At 38.2% G+C, this 7,235-nt stretch overlaps 1 pseudogene; it reads right to left on the bottom strand.

Annotated features, from left to right (window-relative positions):
• Positions 1–5,596: 5,596 nt before the first annotated feature.
• On the bottom strand, positions 5,597–6,419 carry LOC106001239 (annotated as a pseudogene).
• Between the last annotated feature and the right edge of the window lie 816 nt (positions 6,420–7,235).

The following is a 7,235-nucleotide window of genomic DNA, read 5'->3' on the forward strand; positions in this document are numbered from 1 at the left end:
ACACAAACCTCTGTGAGACTCTTACCTCCAACTAACCAACCAAAAGCAGCAGAGCAAGTGTGGATCAAGCAGTTCAGTGCTATCTTTGAGCAGAAAACCTCAACCACAGCATCCACGCCTTAAGTTCAAAAGCCACAACAACATTGAAAAAGGGGATGAGAATCCCAAAGGAGTAAGTTAGGAGCAGCCATAGAAACAGTATTATATTAATTGAAGAAAGCCAAGCCCAAAGAAACATAGGTCCGGTGGTTTCCCTTATTTGCAATAACTAGTATATGCCTGAGTCAAGCAGAAAAGGTCAGATAAGTTGATGTTAGGGAAATGAACCCCAAGATAAGTATTCAAATGTTTTTTTTTTCTTTCATGTGATTGTTTCTAACATATTTTTATAAGATGATTTCTTCGTTGCTTTGTATGTCCCTAACCCACAATATAACTCCTGCTTTCACTGTATTTGATATTGGTATAATTTGTGGAGGGGAAGGGAAAAAACCAAATCATTTAAATAGGGGTACAGGTGGACCCATTGCAACAATGAGATGTACAAGTTGTTATGTCGAAAAACAAACTTTACAACTTTGGTTGGGGTGGGGGGAGGATCGGTTGGGGTTGTGGGGAGGGAAATGGGAAGGGATGGGAAGGGGAAACAAAGGAAGAGGCAACAGTGCTTGATAAGAAATGTACTCATTACTTTGCCCATGTAATTGTAACCCCTCTGTATGGTATTTTCACAATAAAAAATAATAAAAGTAAAAGAGAAAAAAGAAAAATAGAAACAGTATTTGTTCATTTGATTTCAGCCAGTCTCATTAAAATGAAAATTCTGTGATATCATTGATTTTCTTTGATATACTCAAGACTTCACTGTTGGCGAATGTTCATAATAACTATCATTGTATAACATTAAATAATTCCTTTGTATTGATGATAGGAATAAATGAACACCTATACAAATTGAGACCTGCTGCTGTTTCACCTTTGACCACCAGAGAGAGGAGTGGAACCTTAGACTTGTCAGTGGCAGGCATAGGGAGGACTTGAACTGGGACAGGATAGTCTGGCTGACCTGAGTAGCAGTGACAAAGGTGGCTCCTGAGCATGTGGTGACTCAAGGTTCTGCAGTGTTGCTTGTACTGAGATATCAGAAGTCTGCTCTGATGTCTGGAACTGATATGTATTGAAGAAGAGGAACTTAATCATGACTTTAAAACCCAAACAAGGGGCTAAGACAAAGCCATGAACCCTGCACTCTGTTCTCATCCTGTCCAATGACTTAAATATTTTGCATGAGGTAACACAAGAAGTAATGCTTCCCTTATTTTTGTAATCAACTATTCTGGTACCAACCATATCATGTTTCACATGGTGTATCAGTTGGAAGAGTTTCGTTAATGTTTAATATGTTTAACTACTGAAAATTTTGGTGAATATTAGTGAGAATCTTGCAGTTACTATGCTAATCTTGACCACTCACAGTCTCACAATGACAATTCTTGGTAAAATTCCATGTTTGTCTCCTTTCCAAGATGTACTGCACTTCAACTTTTCTTTCACATCGTCTCATCTATTCAAATGACCCAAAACCAGGTTACACTAAAGCCACCAGCAGGACCATATAAATAAATTCCGATGCCCCTCGGTGGATGAATGGAACAAGAAAATGTAGTATTTATATGTATATTTGAACTCTATGCTTCCCTCAGAAAGAATGATATTGCCCCACTCACAAGAAAATGGAAACACCAGGAAACATAATACTAAGAAAAGAATCCAGAGCCAAAGAAACATAAACTGCATGTTTTCAACTCATTTTTAATAGCTAGAATGTGCCTATAAAACTACCATGAAACCCAATGGATAGTAAAAGACAGATGAATGCACCTGTAAATAATTAAACAGTCATCTAAACATACACACAGTGAGAACAAAGGAAGATATCTTAGGAGAGGATCACAAAGGCTCAAAAGCTATGTGCATATGATCATATAGAATGATCCTTGTCAAAATGAACTCCAGGCAATGGAAATATAGCTTTTTAATTGAACTGTTTGCATTTTTTTCTTTCTTTTCTTCTTTCCTTTTTTAGTTTATTTCCTTCTGTAGCTTTTTATTTCTATACAATTTGTCATATATATACATATATATATATACATACACACACACACACACACATATATATATATATATATACATATACATATATATGTTTACCTTATTTAGGGAGAGGAAGATGAAGCACAAAAATGGTGGAACAAAAAGTGAAGCAATTTAGCACTGAAACCTACTAGACACCATGTCGGAAATGAACTATAAAACTTTGGCGTGAGGGAAATTAGAAGGGAAAAAGTTACAATAATGAGGGAGGGAGAAACACTGTTCAAAAGGAAATGTACTCATTATCTGAGTCATGTTACTGTAACCTCTCTGTATATGACTTTTACAATAAAATTTTTAAAAATTAAAAAATGTTAAAAAAGTAAATAATAAGTTAGAAATAAATATGTGGTTTGGATAAATAACAGGAAGCATTCATAGATAAAAGTATATTTAGGTCACTTGCATATGCTCTAGACTTTGACTAGACAAATATTTGAGCAAAGGGATAAGTTCTATACTGTATTAATGAGATTCCAAATACAGAGAGACATGTTCCCCATCTTCTAGTGGAATGTTCATCATGCTAGACACACTTCTGTTCCTTTGGGAGTTTTATGTGATCACTTGTTTAGCTGTAGGAAGTAAAGTCATGTTGTTGACAGTAATAAGTTGCAACATTTAGGCTGCAGGCTACTTATGGTGAGAGTGAACTCCAGCCACATCTATTACCAGTGATCCTTGATGGGACCCCAGATTGCCACCTGGTTTCTCTAAGTATTAGGAGGTCAGGAGGTTTCCCTAGTGTTTGCTGACAACCGTTTTAATTAAGTGCTAATGCCCTGACTGGCCCTCCAAGGGATAGTGATGTTTTCACCTAGAGATGCAGACAGAGATGGCACTGGGTCATCTGGATGTCACATCTGGTACCTGATACTGAAAAAACAAAATCAATAATAATTCATTTATTGGAAAATTTCCTTGAAGAAGCCTAGTTTACCATGTGTTGAGGAAATCTATGCATTGTCTTCCTTTACCTGGGACCCAGAGCAGCAGGAGTACCAGGAGCTGAGCAGGTGCCCTCATGTCCATGCTGTGTGCTCACTGATACAGACTGGTACTGACTGCTGCACAGGGTGTGAGCAGCCTATTATGAAGTTCTAATGCACTGTGTTGTGTTCTGGACACATGCAAATCAGCAGGGGATATTAAGGTGGCAAACAGTCCATAATGTGTCCAGGTTTCAGTAAGGTCTACCTAACAAGAGTAGTGCAGCTGTGCTAGCAGAAAATGATTGTCCCTTGAATCCAGCGAACCAAATGACTTTATATCCTGTGATTTTAGAATTGTGATTTCCATGTTGTTCACGAAATTCTTTTCATGCTAGCCTTTTATAAAAGTCAATCTTTCTGAAAAAGATGGTTCTAGAGACGTACAACTAATTATTTTAAGTGATTCCCTGACTTATCAGTTGATATTTTTCATAGACTTGTTTGTTTAGTTATCATGAACACAATTACCTTATTATACAGGGATGGAATAAAATAAGACTGTTGCAGATAGATAACTAGATAGATGGATAGACAGATAGTAGGTGCATAGATAAATGTTAGATTCAAATAAAAAATTGTATGGAGACATAGAAAAAATGATACCATATAAGATGGCGCTAAACCAAATGAACTCCAAGATATGGAAACAGGATGTTTTTCTTTGTTGTTTTTGTTTTTAATATCCTATGTGAAGCTATTTCTTTTTTCTTTCATTTTTGTTTTCCTTTGGTTTTTCTCCTGTTGTCACTGTGTTTATTTCGGTACTGTGTCTTGTACTTACATTATCTGAATTGGGGAAGGAAAGGAGAACAACAAAATCGTGGGACAAAGAACAAAGTGTGAAGCAATCCAATAGTGATAAGCAAGAAGGTATGTTGGAAATGATCTTCACAACGTGGGGGGGGAGAGATTTGGGAGAAGGGAAAGTGGGAAAAAGTGAGGGAAGAATAAGAATAACAATGTTCCACTAGAAATGTACTCATTACCTTATATATGTAACTAATCCCTTCTTACATACCTTGAAAATAAAATTAATTTAGAAAAAGACAGAAAATAATAGAAACCTAAAACATTTAATGAATTACAAAAACCCTGTGAAAATATACTATGAAATACTTTGAACACTATGAATATACTTTCCTCTCTCCCTTTAGTGGCTTCAGTTATAGGATTAAATGGTGAATACATAAGCTCACCTAGCTCAGCCTTAGAATGATTTTCAAGCATAAAATGAAACTGTGTGCACACAGAGTGCTAAAGATAATCATGTTAGCATGCATTCCAGACTTGCATTTCTCCAATTCATGTTACTTCAGTGAATTCAGTGCATCTACACCATTTTTTTCCAGATGAATTTGAGAGGCTTGTGATGAAGCAGTTTACACCACTGAAGAATCCACCAAGTCTTGGGCTGTGCAGTGACATAATTCCAGGCGTTTGAAAGGCTCATTACAAGGAAATGAGAAATGTTTAAATTAATAGAAAAGGATGCAAGACACACACTTAAATATTAATGATGCACTCATGCCAGGTTTCTTTAAATAAAATGACAGAGACTGACTATGGAGGGCTGTGAAAGCTGTGCACATTGAACAAGGGCTCAATCTCAGACTTCTGGGACATATGAACACTCTTCAGGGCTTCCCCACACTTCACTCACTGTCTTCACAAGAGACAGAGCCCCAGGACACAGAAGGCCTGAGACCATTGTGTAGGCTCCAGTACTGTATTAGTCTCACATTGATACAGGCAAGAAACAGTGCCTGAACCCTAATTAGGGCTTGTCAGTCATGTAGGTTTTGGGGAACACTTAGGTACAAATGGGTTTCCTTCTTCTGAAGAGAAAACATAGCATGTGCTGTGGGTGTGGGCTTGATGGAAGTTTTTGTTTTGTTTTGTTTTGTTTTGTTTTTTGTTGGTTGTGAGGTGTGAACTTTGGGCTTGGGCACTGTCCCTGCACTCTTCAGCTCAAAGTGAGAGCTCTAATGCTTGAACCATAGTGCCACTTATGATTTCCTAGTGACTTATTGGAGAAAAGAGTCTCATAGACTTTTCTGCCTGGGCTGGCAGGCAGATCCTTAGACCTCAGCCTCCTGAATAGCTAGGATTACAAGCATGAGCCATTGGTGCCCAGCTTTTGATGGAAGTTTAAGTTTCATTATAAAGGGAGTGAAATCACAGAAGAAAGCTGATTCTTCTATTACTGGTTAGCTATAAAACTACTTAAGAGACCTATATTTTTTGAGTAAATATTTCACGATTTATCTGATATCTCCTGTTTTTTTTTGTGTTTTCATGATTGTTCTCCTGTTCTTTGTAGATTGTACATTGTCACATTATCACACATTCTGTATCTCCACTCATAGTCACTCCCACATTGATTACGGTATCTTCCTCTCAGGGCAGAGTCAGACCACCTGCTCTGCTGCTCCCCAGACCAGCAATGTGTGAGCACAGCTCAATGCCCAGTCAGAAAGGAGGTTTTCGTTCAGGGCTGTATCACTGTGGGAGGCACATGTGTACGTTGCAAGCAGTAACAAACTCCAACATCCTCAGCCTGCACCCTGCTGATTTTCAATGTGAAATCTGTGATTGCCCCACTGCCACTCAATCTATCTGGGACCCAAAATAACTGTTGGAAACCTCATAGATCAGGACTTGTGGAGACTGGCCTGGTTTCTGCAGGTACCAATCCAGATAGGTCCTTCCATTGCTGTGCAAAAGGTTCTGACTTGACCTGCAGGAGATGGAGACTGGCTCTCCCAGGGTGACAGGCAGGGAACTTGGAGACTGGGTCAGCACAACATCTCCACTGGATCCTGAAATTAGAATAAGACAGAAATGAATATTGATGTACATAGAGATACATGCATTTATTCATTATATTCTGATATATATTGCATTTTATTCATAGTTTATGCTTTGATTCAAAATGTAAAACAATACAAATTAAAAGAACAGATATTATAAAGCATAAATAAGTCTCTAGGTGTCCCTGACAATTTTCCTTCCTAGCAGAGTCTTCACCCAAGCACAGGTTCTAGCTCTTTCTGGAACGTTTCTCACTCTCTAAGACCTATACCTCACTTGTCCCATGCATGTATAAAACATGGATGGGGTACAACTGGATTCTGAGAGCCCATCTTCCCACCCACTGTCATTTCTCGCTTCCCTTTACCCTTACCAGAGATCCAGAGCATTAACAGCCCCAGCAGCTGAGAGAAGAACTTCATTTTTAGGAGTGAAATGAGCAGTCTAGACAGTTCAAGACAAGTTCAGAGCTGAGCCTTTATCTCAGACTTAGAAAAGAAGGTCCTCCTTACGGAGCAGTATGCAAATACCCAGGTGGGTGCAACAGTGTGAGAACAGCCAAGGGGTTGGTAAGTCCTGCTCTTCTGAGAAAAAATGACATCAGATGTGTTCTGTGTTTGGTGATAACCAATAGAATTACATTATGGCTGCAGTAGTGGGAAGAAAGATCCCACTGTGAAAGTACTTTTCTGCAGGAAGTATAGGGTACACATGCTCTCACACCCATAAAACAGCATCAGGGACCCAATGATATGCAGGCTTAAGTCTAGGTTCATCTCTAGGAAACAAATACCATGCCTTAGCTTCCATGAAACTCCTCAGCTAGTCTAGGGAAAGGCACGGTACCCTCCAGCCTCAGAGATCCTCAATGGAATTGACCACAAAGAGCAAAGAGATAAGTAGATGAAGAGGCATCAGATATCCATATTTACTAGATGATTTGTTCAGGGATCTTAGGCACAAGTGTTATAAAGTCTGTTTCCAAAGGAACGTTCTATCGAAGACTTAGGGTAAAGAATTGACAAGGAGAGCAAATTTTCTCGTACAAGTAGTGTCCAAATGGTCTTTATGAATGAAAAGATAAGGGTAGAAAGTGTGAATATATATTCAATTTTAAGTGCAATAGTATCCTGTCATTGTCCCATACAATATTTATAAAGCAAATTAATCAAAGGATTTTTAAAAAATCCTCTCTGAAGTATAATGGAAAGTTGAATTCATTCAAGATGCATTGCACTCATACACGGATATGTTGGGTTGAATCCCCTTGGTATATTT

This window comes from Dipodomys ordii, unplaced genomic scaffold (genome assembly GCF_000151885.1).
Source record: "Dipodomys ordii isolate 6190 unplaced genomic scaffold, Dord_2.0 Scaffold277, whole genome shotgun sequence".
In the NCBI taxonomy this organism is placed as follows: domain Eukaryota; kingdom Metazoa; phylum Chordata; class Mammalia; order Rodentia; family Heteromyidae; genus Dipodomys; species Dipodomys ordii.